A 13,222-nucleotide genomic window follows, 5' to 3' on the forward strand; every position below is an offset into this window, starting at 1 on the left:
CTCTTACTTGAGCCAGCACTAAAGAAAACATGTCCAACCCATATCTTCCCAAATTTTTCAGCTTCCCACGGGGAAAGATGCGTTTCTTGAAGAAACACTAGATCATATTTCTTACGTTTAAGAAAATAAATAACCTTCCTTCTTTTTATGGGATGCCCCAACCCATTCACATTCCACGTGGAGAGAGACAATCCGCTCATATTAATAGTTGACATTTTGACATAAGAAAAAATAGATTGTGTGTCAAAAATAAAATTATAACAACCACATTCCAACATTAGTGCAACAATCAAACCCCGAACTTTCTCCAGAACAAAAAAACAGAAAAAAACAAAACGTGTGCATTAACCCTACGCACGACAGCGCCAACTGGCGCCCATCCCTCTAAACTTAAACAGTCCATGTACACCTACGAGAGCCCCCATGACAACTTGCCATCGGATTGCTCAAGTCTGGTGCTTCTATACACAATTTGTGAGGCAGAATTACACAACAGAAAATAATCTCTAAAACAAACTCCAGTCAATAGGAGGCATTAGCACAAGAGCATGTAGATTCATCCACAAACTGTCCCGTAGGAGTGTTATTCCACAAAACAAACTCCAGCCGCTAGGCGGAACCAGCTCAAAAAGAAACAAAAATGGTGCCCAGCTTCCTCGGACAGTCAAGTGAACGTTCAGTGAGTCAGGCCCACTCGGCTGTTACATGAGTGCAGCAACTGACCTAATCACTCCAATGTCCTGCAAGAAATATTCCACAATACAAACTCCAGCCAATAGGAGACATAAGCACAAAGAACATGCAAATTCATCCACAAACTGTCCAGAAGGAGTGTTATTCCACAAAACAAACACAAAAAGAAACAAAAAGGGCGCTCAGCTTCCTCGGACAGTCAAGTGACTGTTCAGTGAGCCAGGCCCACTTGGCTGCAACATGAGAACCACAAATTACATTAAGTCATTGAGTTTATGAAGGACATCGCTTGCTGTGGGCATGTGAATGTTTTACGGCCATCCTTAGCATCTATTCTCAATTCGGCCGGGAACATCAGTGCAAAAGCAACCTTCTGTTGATGTAAGAGTTTCTTGCATTCCTTGAATCGATCACGTTCCTCTCATCGAATTCGCAAAGTCTGGGAACAAGAAAATGCTGTGGTTCTTCCAAGAAAGCCTTCCTTTACTACTTGCCTTGCGTAACACGAGATCTTTATCGGATGATCTCAGAAATTTGTCCAGAATTGATCGGGGCCTGTCTCCCTCCGTGGATCTCAGAGCCGGAACTCTGTGAGCTTGCTCGATTTCCAGCTTATGGCCTGTTATGTCGAGCAGACTCGAGAAGAGCCCCTCTAGGAATTTTCCATATCTTGGCCTTCTTCGTCCTCAGGAATTCCAACAATTTGGACGTTGTTTGCCAGTTACAATTCTCCAAGTCTTCCAACTTTTCCCAAACGCGTCACAAGTCCGCCTTGGATGCTAGCGCGTTAGCAGCTAATTCCCGCTCCGATGTCTCCAGACACTCTTATAACCATCTCAGTGAATTTCGTCTCCATGGCAGTGATCGATCAACGTATTACAGCAAGATCCTCCAAGTCAGCAACAACCTTCGTCAGCACTGCCGACACGTTCATCAATTGTCGCCAAATTTCCCGCACTTCACCGTCCAAATCGACTCCCGGGCTTGCGGCCTGCTGCTCAGGGTCTTCAGCTTGAACACGTAAGTGTCTTTTAATATCTCCAGAGCCTGAGGATTTTGAATTCTTTGACATGTTATCTTCCTAGAACAGTTAAGAATCAGGGTGTATCGAATCTCACCGGTTTATAAAAAGTATTAAAACTAGCAAAGTGTGCAGAGCTCGCCGTTCACACGTCCGAACTTTGCATGGCGCCACGCGACTCTCTACAAGATGCTTTGAACTATATTCAGGAAATCTTATATTCTGCACAGTTTCACATTCAAAAATGTTACAATTTTATAATCATTTAGCAAGGCACTTCAGGGAACACTTAATTAATTCAGCCTTTTTACACTTAAATTGCAACTAGATTTGCATTTTCATTGCTGGTATTTCCTTGCCTGACAGCAGCTTGCAAGGCAGCAATAGAACAATGTTTAGGAACTGTAAGCTTAGGTTTTAATCTTTGGTTCAGCATTAATGAAATGCTGCATCAGATCCACTTTGCCGTTTTCATGACATTCGGTACAGTTTTCTGTCAGCTGCACATAAGAATTAACACATATATACTGTTCAGTGTTAATGCAGCTGTAAATTAGTGTTTCCCATTAATTACCTAGTCCAGTGGTTCCCAACCTTTTTTCCTTAAAGTCCCCATTACTATTAGAAATGTATGTATATGTATATATATATGAGTCAGAAGTTTACATACACCTTAGCCAAATATATTTTAAACTCAGTTTTTCACAATTCCTGACATTTATTTGTAGAAAACATTCCCTGTCTTAGGTCAGTTAGGAACTTTCATCACACTCCCAGTGGTTAAGAAGTTTACATACACTTTCTTTGTATTTGGTAGCATTGCCTTTAAATTGTTTAACTTGGGTCAAACATTTTGGGTAGCCTTTCACAAGTTTTTCACAATAAGTTGCTGGAATTTTGGCCCATTTCTCCAGACAGAACTGGTGTAACTGAGTCAGGTTTTTAGGACTCCTTGCTTGCTAGGGCTGGGTGACATGGCCAAAAATATTCTTATGATATTATTTTTCATATAGTTCGATATCGATATTTATCATGATATACATTCATATTTGTATATTGCAAATTTTTTGAATAGTTGGCAGAAGAAAAGAAAAAAGTTAAATCCTAAACAGTCAAAATAGTCTCTACTAAACTGCATTGTGAGCCCAGAGACAGCCAAATCAGCGGGGTCTGAGGGATCTTCTACCAAAATATGACAATTTTTTATAGTGTTTACCAATCGAGTGCAGTTGGATATGAATGTTAAAAGATCATCTGTTCATTTTGAAGCATAATGACAGCAGTCCAGTATTTGTTTGAATATTTGTACATTTCAATTTATATATTTTTTTATATTTCTTTACATTCAAATACCCAAGTATGGGGGCATAGAAGCCCTTGTGACTGAGGAATTATACTGTAGGGGGGTTCATGGGTATCCCCTGCAAAAAAAATTCTGAATTAACCGTTTTTATATTTTCATTCAAGTGAGAAAGATGATGATATGTGATTAATTTTTACAAAATTAGAACAGAAATGTATTTGTTTATTATTAAAGGCTCATAACATGCTGATTAATAAAGCTAAATTTAGAAGGAAAAAACATTATGGTCTATAGGCGATTTGGTACCAAGTTAACTTAAGCAGCGCCTCATGTCTACTCACATGCGTGGAAAAGAGGTAACACATGCGGAGCGGGACAGGGCATACACTCGACCGCGGTGACCGGCGTGTAGCTTAATCATTAGCAAGGCAGCTAACGTTAGCAACTTCATGCAGTCTGAGAAAGCCGAACTGCTTGCATTTTTAGCGACATGCACCTGAATGTCTAGATGTAGAACATGGGCAAAATATCGAACATTTCTCAAAAGCTTATCATCGATATCGTAATTTTTTTTTATCGCAATAAATATCGAGACCGTTTTATTACCCAGGCCTATTGCTCACACATGCTTTTTCAGTTCTGCCCACAAATTTTCTATCGAATTGAGGTCAAGGCTTCCTGATGGCCACTCCAGTACCTTGCCTTTGTTGTCCTTAAGCATTTTGCCACAACTTTGGAGGTATATTTGGGGTCACTGTCTATTTGGAAGACCCATTTGCGACCGAGCTTTAACTTCCTGGCTGATGTCTTGAGATGTTGCTTCAGTATATCCACATAATTTTCGTTCCTCATGATGCCATCTATTTTGTGAAGTGCACCAGTCCCTCCTGCAGCAAAGCACCCCCACAGCATGATGCTGCCTCCTCCATGTTTCACAGTTGCAAGCCTCACCCTTTTTCCTCCAAACATAATGATGGTCATTATGGCAGTTACATTTTTGTTTCATCAGACCAGAGGACATTTCTCCAGAAAGTAAGATCTTTGTCCCCATGTGCACTTGCAGACTGTAGTCTGGCTTTTTTATGGCGGTTTTGGAGCAGTGGCTTCTTCCTTGCTGAGCAGCCTTTCAGGTTATGACGATATAGGACTCATTTTACTGTGGATATAGATACTTGTCTACCTGTTTCCTCCAGCATCTTCACAAGGTCCTTTGCTGTTGTTCTGGGATTGAGCTGCACTTTTCGCAGCAAACTACCTTCATCTCTAGGTGACAGAATGCGTCTCATGGTGTTCCCATGGTGTTTATACTTGCATACTATTGTTTGTACAGATGAACGTGGTACCTTCAGGCATTTGGAAATTGCTCCTAAGTAGGGCTGCCCCCGAATAAAGATTTTCCTAGTCGACTAGTAGTCGTTAGTTTAAACCATTAGTCGACTAGTTGTTGCACGTTTATGGTATTAATTTAATTACTTTAATATATATTTTTTGGTGGGCATCAGAAAATGGTTTGAGTTCCAGGGCTGAGAAAGAATGTTATAAGTAACATTGCTAACACTGTTCTACTTTACAGAGAAACACTAAACCATAATAATAAATAAAGTTTACAAGCCCACGCACGAAGCGAGCCGCAGCAACACCGGCGAAAGCGGTAATGTTTCCAAATGTGTCTGAAAAATCAGCAAGAAGACTGTCTGAACATTTTGTTAATTTATAGAGAGAAATGCACTTTAGGGTTGTGCTGACAGATGATGATCTCGGGGATCGATGATGGTCAGAGTGATCGGCAATAGCTGATACCTTTAATGATGTCAAGACCATATTTGGCTCGTTTTCCATTAATGTATTAAAATTATTATTATTATTATTATTATTATTATCAAATTAATATTACAATAATTTGCCCTGTGGCACACAGACACATGCTTGAAGAAACACATTTTATTATATTATTAAGAACAGATGACAAAAAAGCCATCTATGCGTATGTATGAAACGCTATTTGTACGGAGGCGTGCGGTCTCTTGGAACGCGCATGTAAAAGGTTTTCACTCTTTCTTTGTTTCTGTGTTCTGAATTTTATTATTATTATAATTTTTTTTTTTTTTTGCAAGAACAGTATCATCTATGAGTGCTGCAAATGACCTCAGACATCTCAGCTCAGGAGGTGCTTTGAGTTCAGTTCGCTTTATTTCCACTGAGCAGTTTGTTGGACCACAACTCTGATTTATATTTCAATGATTATTATCATCATAATAATTCTTATTTTTACATTTATAATGTAATTTATAAAGTAATTTTCTGCCTGCATGTTTAGATGGATACTTGCCTGACAGTAAATGGAAATGTGGTTACTTATATAAATATTATTTTTTTGATTACTTCCTTATTTTAATTGCTTTTTCATTTCGTTTGGAGTGCAATTTGATTAAAGTTTTTTCATTTTTTATATAACTTTAATTTTCAATGCAAAATCACTAAAGCAAGAATATTCATAGATTCCTCAACCCTATATATATCGTGAAGGAGGGAATAAAACGTCCTGGTTACTTTCGTAACCTCTGTTCCCTGATGGAGGGAATGAGACATTGTGTCGATGTAGTGACACTAGAGGTCACTCTTGGGAGCCCCAAACACCTCTGCTTTTTTTAAAAAAAGCCAATGAGAATCGGTGAGTGGAATTTGCATGCCACTCCCCCGGACATATGGGTATAAAAGGAGCCGGTATGCAACCACTCATTCAGGTTTTGTGCTGAGGAACTGAGACCAGGTCCCGGCCATTTCAGCGGGTTGTTCAGCGCTGTGGCAAGAGGGCACAAAGTCTCGTTCCCTCCATCAGGGAACGGAGGTTACGAAAGTAACCAGGACGTTCCCTATCTGTCACTCACTCGATGTTGTGTCAATGTAGTGACACTAGGGGTCCCTATACAAAACACCACAACTATCTGAACTGTGTTGTGTGAACTGGCGGTGTGTGATGGGCAGACTGCTGTGTGCCTCGTAGCCAGCGCACCAGGCCGTCACGTAACCTCCCCCAATGCTCTTAGGAGTGTCGAATGGACAGGCTAGCCCAGCAGAGGCCTCTTTTCCCTCTCTTTTCTCCCCAAAAAGAGTGGAATTTGTTAATTGACTGGGAGCCATAAGTGCCTACATCGGGGGGTGTTACCGAGTCTTGTCGGAAGTATGTCATGTGGAGAGGTCCCATGGTACATCCTACCCAAAGGGGAAGGAGTTTCTACAGAGCATGGCGACCGGGGGCAGAGAGGCCTCTGCCCAAGGAAGATGCAGTTTGCCGTCAGGGAAACAATTTTGCGGGAAGATATCACATGGGGAACCAGCACATGTGGAGCACCTACCTCAGTACAGGTGCTCATTAGTGCACGTACTGGGTCGGTCAGCGTGTTTTAAACCAGATTTTTCTTTTTTTTCTTCTTCTTTTTTTTTTTTTTTTTTATCACCTCTGGCAACCTTATTTGTCAATGACCCATATATTATATTTATATATAATACAATGGTTAACAGATGTGTTATTTAATCATTTCTGAGGTAATTTACTCCATAGCTTCTCCCTCTGTGCTTTGTGGCAGAACAAATGCTAAAAGGAAAGCTTGACGACGGTGTTAGCAACAGTAACTAAAGGTGTGTTCAGTCTCTCTCTCACCATGTGCACATGTGCGTGCGAGATAGAGCGCAAAGGTCATGAGAAATGCTACAATTATGCAGAAGTTTAAAGACTGATAAAAATAATATGATTATAATATAATATTTTTTGGAATGCACATTCCCTGCCATGTGGTTGGATTTTGCATAACCACGATAGATACAACAGTTTAAAATTTCTAGCGGTTTAAGGGCCCCCCTGTAGCTGCTTGACGGTCTCATAATAAAGTGTTAACATACCAACAAGTTATGTTGTTTAAAGAGGTTTTTTCATTATTTCAGTGCGTAGTAATGACGCAGAAATCCATAAATTTTTTAGATCCAAGAAAAATAAACTCACACGCACTTGGCTACGTGACAGTCAGACGTGCCGCACCTCCATTGAGAAGCAGAATAGTTTTTGGTGCGCTTCAATCTCACGCAGTTGTGCAAAGAGGCTCTGGTTGGTAGAGTGACATTTCATGAAGTTTTGCTACCATTACCAGGGTGGCAAGGTCTTTGGACAGTTTTTTTATGTTGAGATTTTGCTCCTTTGTGTCCTTTCGTTATGCAAGGATGCTGACATGCTGTCTTACTGGTATCACGCATTTATGACTCTTTGAGAGCCTCAAAGCATGTGAGATTCAGGGCGCGGACACCAGGTTGGGAACTACTGACCTTGACTGTGGGTTCATAATGAACCAAAAATATTTTTTACACTTATAATAACATAAAAGATCTCTAACGTTGTGTTTTGTGCTGTTGCTTTGGCAAAGCATCTCTCACTCACAGTCAGTCAAATACATTTCAAAATTCCGCCAAAATATCCGTCTTGGTGAGGTATTCATGTAAACACAGAGAGTGATGTCTAAAGTGAACATAAACAGCGGAGGAAAAGGTGGATTTGTATTAAAATGTCGGACTTGTAAGTATAAATGTAAGCTAATAGACCTGCTGCCGTCTAGTGTAGTGTGTCATTATAATAATCAAACAACCATAACGAGATAACACTCACTGCTCTTGACTGAGTAACTTTAATAGCTTTAATTAAATTATTAATGTATTGTAATCATACAGTAAAGACCAGTAGTTTTAAGTTGCATTTCATTCTAAATGTTTACTTGAATACTGCTGTTAAAAACTTTTAAAGCTGTTAAAAAAGCACAGAATTTTCTTAATTTGTATCTTTTGTTTTATTACTTTTAATCTATTTCTATTCATTGCTGTTTTTTATTGTTATTTTATTACTGACTGTTTATTAGTCTTGAATAATTACATAAGAACTTCAAACCATTCTTCCATAATTAACATATTAGTTAGTGTTATTATTTGTTGTGATATTGAGAATCGTCAAATTTCACGGCCGACTACTGAAATTGTGGTATTGTGATCATGTATAGCCTTTACTGTACATGGCAGACCTTGCTGCAATAATATGATGAAAAAATAGATCTCTTTCCATAGAACTATGACCATCCCTGCTGTTAATGGTGGTGATGGAGGTTTTTCTTTATTTGACTACCATACGTAACAAAATAATTAAAATATGACAATAGCCTCCTCCCCTACCCAGTGCAATTTCTGTTACAGAGAACTGAGTTGATTGCACAGGTACACTATTAGGTTGGGCATCGGTCATAATTTTAGAAATATATACAACATAAACTTTGACATGTTACTTGAGCATGTAACTTAAATGTCCTTTATTCTCTCCGGACAAGTAACTTTTTTACTCGGACAAGTGAATGACCAATTTACTTGTCCGGACAACAAGCACATAACAATGCTTAATGTCGAGCCCTGGCTCAAACATTTGCTCTAGTCGATTTTGTGTTTTGTCCATTTATGAACTGCGTTAAACTCCATCTCGTTTACCATGCTTTGTGGTTGTGAATTTTTTGCCATGTCATCACCATTCATATCTATACAAGCAATGTGTTTATGATTAAATTCTCAATAATAAGAATTTAATACTCAATCAGAGTCAAGTATGCAAACAATATCTCAGTGTAAGACTCAAACTTTTAATTTTAAATTTCTTGTAGCCCAAGTATAAAGTTTACAAAAACCAAAAATAAACAGACCTACTACATATATAAGTCTGAAATTTATAAATGGAGCCTGTTATGCGATTTGTTGCAGAAATGTAATACTTAAAGGATTTGTTCACCCAAAAATGAAAATTCAGTCATTGTTTACTCACCCCTGTGTTGTTATAACCCTATATGACTTTCTATATTTTTCTTAACACAAAGGGAGAAAATGTTAAAAAAATATTGTGCTCAGTGATGTCATACAATGGCAGTTTATGGTGACCACCTCTTCAAGCTTCAAAAGAATGCAAAATATAATTCAGAAGTCTAATAAATTATTCCATGAGACTCATGATTGTTATGAAAGCATACAATAAAAGAAACAAACTGACATCTAATGTATTATTTTGTGTAAATGTTCACTGACTGTTGTTCTCCTGTGCACGCCATGACATGGCACGAGAGCAACAATTCACGCTGCCTGCTCGTGATATTGGGGCGTTCAAGTGACAACAGAACACAACACATCTGCACACAAAACAGAGAACAGAACTTACTAAACATGTCTGAAGAGTTTGTAGTCAAAGAATTGATGCATTTCTATGCCCTGCCTTTATTTTTTTAACGTAGTACTCGGAAATCAAACAGAAACATAGAGGATGCTAAAGACAGCCACAGTCACACCATGTCCTAACCTGATGGCAAACAACACATGATTAAAGTATATTTTCTATGGTAATCAGAGTTTTTGTCCTAACCAGCAGTGATTAGCAATGGTACATTCTATCAATCGCTTGTTTTTTTATTTTCGGCATCACGCGGGTAACTCCAAAAACTTTACAAAAACATAAGGCTGGACAAAGAAATGCATATACCCGAAAGTTATATTTTTATGCTTTCACATACAGCTTTAGTTTATTTCTTTTAATTTTAGGATTACTTTTTCATTTTAAAATAAAAAGACAAAGTCACACACAGTAAACCACATAGTAATGCCTCGTTTTCCTCCATTCCTCAAGCTGTTTTCCACCTACTCTTTTTGATTATCTCCATTTAGTGCAAGAAGTAAAAAAAAACAGTGCAGTGGATTTTATTCTGTCTGGGATTTTCATTTTTGGGTTAACTATTCCTTTAAAATTATAAACATCAAAAACTCAATTTTTCATTAACTCAAAGTAAAATACAGAAAAAAATAAGTAAAAATACTACTCATAATAATGTCAAATACATAACATACAAATAAAAGTTTCTGACTAAATCTAAATCTGTATCTCTCCTACAATACTTAATTACTTAATACATTTCTAGTGTTTAACAAAGGCAAGAAACAGTTTACAGAGTTGTAACACCCTCTGGTGTTTTAATTTGTTTTATTTTCTCCTTCAGTTAGTAAAACTGTATACAGTTATACATGTTCTCTTATGCAGTCACCTGATAACCTTTACTGTAATATATGAGCAGAGTTATATGGTGCTTTTTTTGTTCTTCATGAAATCATACCAATTCAAGTATATTATATCTATACCAGGCGGTGCGTGAAAAAAGCTCGGAGGATCATCAGAGACTCCAGCCACCCGATCCACGGGCTGCTCTCACTGCTACCATCAGGCAGGCGGTATTGCAGCATCAGGACCCGCACCAGCCGACTTCATGACAGCTTCTTCCCCCAAGCAGTCAGACTTTTGAACGATCAATATACATCAGCACTGCACTTTATTAATCTTATTATCTCACACCAGACTGTCATAAATTATATTCTCTCTTAACAACACACTGGCAACTGACCATCAACCGACAGCCTGAATGTCAATACAGCACAATACAACCTTACTGCATATTTTATATATACTATATTTATTGTATACTGTGTATTCTATGTTGTGTGTATGTGTATTCTATATTGTGTGTATTGTATACTGTACATTGTATAATATTATTGTATTGTGTAATTATGTGTATAATAGATATGTAAATTGTGTTGTGTAAATCTGATGTTTACTGTAAATTGGTATATGTCTCATCACTGTCATACTGCTATGTTTCTTGGAACTGCACCCAAGATTTTCACCCACTGTTCCACTTGTGTATATGGTTGAGGGACAATAAAGTGATTTGATATTATGCTGATATTGTTATATCTGTCCATATGGTTCCCGATTACTAAATGGTCGTATTACCACTAAAAGGCTACATTTCCCATAATACATTACATTTCCTAACCTTCTCTATCCTACCATCAAGGATTATCCTCTGTGTTGGGACATTTTATGTTATTATTTGTTAATATTTTCATGTTTACTTTCCTTACAAACTGTACTAATTGCCTTGGTCACTGTTTATTTGAATATTTCAGTAGTTTAATGTATTTGAAGTATAGCTCTATGCTAACAGGCAGGTCAGCAGCTTTGAGTCTATTTGCAAATAATAAAGTCCAAGTGCATCACGGAAAATATGGTAGCTACATATAAAATATGCTAATTATTTTAATTGACCAAATAATGCAGGTGTGTATGGTTTTCATACATGAAAGCTGTGAGCATATGTTGTTTCTGTAGCTTGCTTTAAATCGTTGTTGTTATTTTGTAATTTGTACAGCAATATCTTATTGGCATATTAAGGTACATTGCCTGGCCACAAAAGGCACCATTTGGCTTTAAATAAGGAGACACTTAAGAGCTTATGATTGGATCATTATTGCAGTGATTAATATGTTTCAGCTGCCAACAATTCTTATAACCCTAACTGATGCAGTGTTTACCTTCTCATTTCTTAAACAACCATGTTGGAAGATGTATCCCGTGGTCATGGAAAAGATGTTACTGTGTTTCAGAAGGGGCAAATTATTGGCCTGCATCAAGCAAAGAAAACAACTAAGGAGATTGCTGAAATCACTGGAATTGGGTGAAGAACTGTCCAACGCATTATTAAAACCTGGAAGGATAGTGGTGAACCGTCAGCTTTGCGGAAGAAATGTGGTCAGAAAAAAATCTTGAATGGTCGTGATCTGAGATCACTAAAACGCTTGAAGTCACATCGTAAAAAATCAACAGTAGAACTCGTGGCTGTGTTTAATAGTGAAAGTAAGAGCATTTACACATGCACAATGCGACAAGAACTTACAGGATTGGGAATAAACAGATGTGTGGCCACAAGAATGCCACTTGTTAGTAAGGCTAAAACAAACGACTTCAATATGCTAGGGAGCATACAAATTGGACTGTGGAGCAATGGAAAAAGGTCATGTGGTCTGAAGAGTCCAGATTTACCCTACTCCAAAGCGATGGGCACGTCAGGGTAAGAAGGGAAGTGCATGAAGCGATGCACCCATCATGCATAGTGCCAACTGTACAAGCCTCTGGAAGCAGTGTTATGATCTGGGGTTGCTTCAGTTGGTCGGGTCTAGGCTCAGCAACGTTATGCGGCAATAAAATGAACTCAGCTGACTATCTGAATGTACTGAGTGACCAGGTTATCCCATCAATAGATTTTTTCTGCCCTGATGGCACGGGCATATTTCAGGACGACAATGCCAAGATTCATCGGGCTCAAATTGTGAAAGGCTGGTTCAGGGAGCACGAGGATTAATTTTCACACATGAATTGGCCACCACAGAGTCCTGACCTTAACCCCATTGAAAGTCTTTTGGATGTGCTGGAGAAGACTTTACAGAGTGGTTCGACTCTCCCGTCATCAATACAAGATCTCGGCCAAACATTAATGCAGCTCTGGATGGAAATAAATGCTGTGACCTTTGTTGAAACAGTGCCACGACAAATGTGCAGCATAATCAAAGCTAAAGACGGTCCAATTAAATATTAGAGCATGCAACTTTCTTTTTTTTTTTTTTTTTTTTTTGGCTAGGCAGTGTAAGTAGTAATGTTGTGCCAATTCAAACAAAAATGTGCTATATAACTGCCCTTGTAAATTCCTTAAAGTTTCCAAATAAGAGTGTGTTAATTTCACATTGTTTCTGTACAATATGTACATCAGTCAATGTGTAGTAGCAATACCGAGCTTATATTTTTTGTGAGAGTGAATGAGTTCTTTCTACCACAAGATGGAAGCACAATGCAGGGAAATTACATGGAAATTCTAGACTTGGGATAGACCTGGCCTTGGGGCCTTCTGAAACTTCTCAGAAATACTATTAAGAATAGCTTTGACTTAAAGGAATAGTTCAACCAAAAATGAAAATTTGCTGATTATTTACTCTCCCTCAGGCCATCCAAGATGTATCTGAGTTTCTTTCTTCATCAAAACAGACTTTAAGACTTTTAGGATTTCATTTCAGGCCTCCTCCTCTAAACAATGCAAGTGAATGCTCTACATTTTTTGACGGTCCAAAATGCATATTTAGGGTGCATCAAAATAATCCACTCGACAAATAAAGTTCTTCTGAACACAAACGATTGATTATTTTTAGAAACAAAACAATACTTATATACTTTTTAACTTTTTACAAATGTTCGCTTCCGTACATCTCTGTGACATGCGCTCATGAGAGGGATGACATAAGCTCGTTAAGGTCACGTG

This window comes from Myxocyprinus asiaticus, chromosome 35 (assembly GCF_019703515.2).
Source record: "Myxocyprinus asiaticus isolate MX2 ecotype Aquarium Trade chromosome 35, UBuf_Myxa_2, whole genome shotgun sequence".
Taxonomy (NCBI): Eukaryota; Metazoa; Chordata; class Actinopteri; order Cypriniformes; family Catostomidae; genus Myxocyprinus; species Myxocyprinus asiaticus.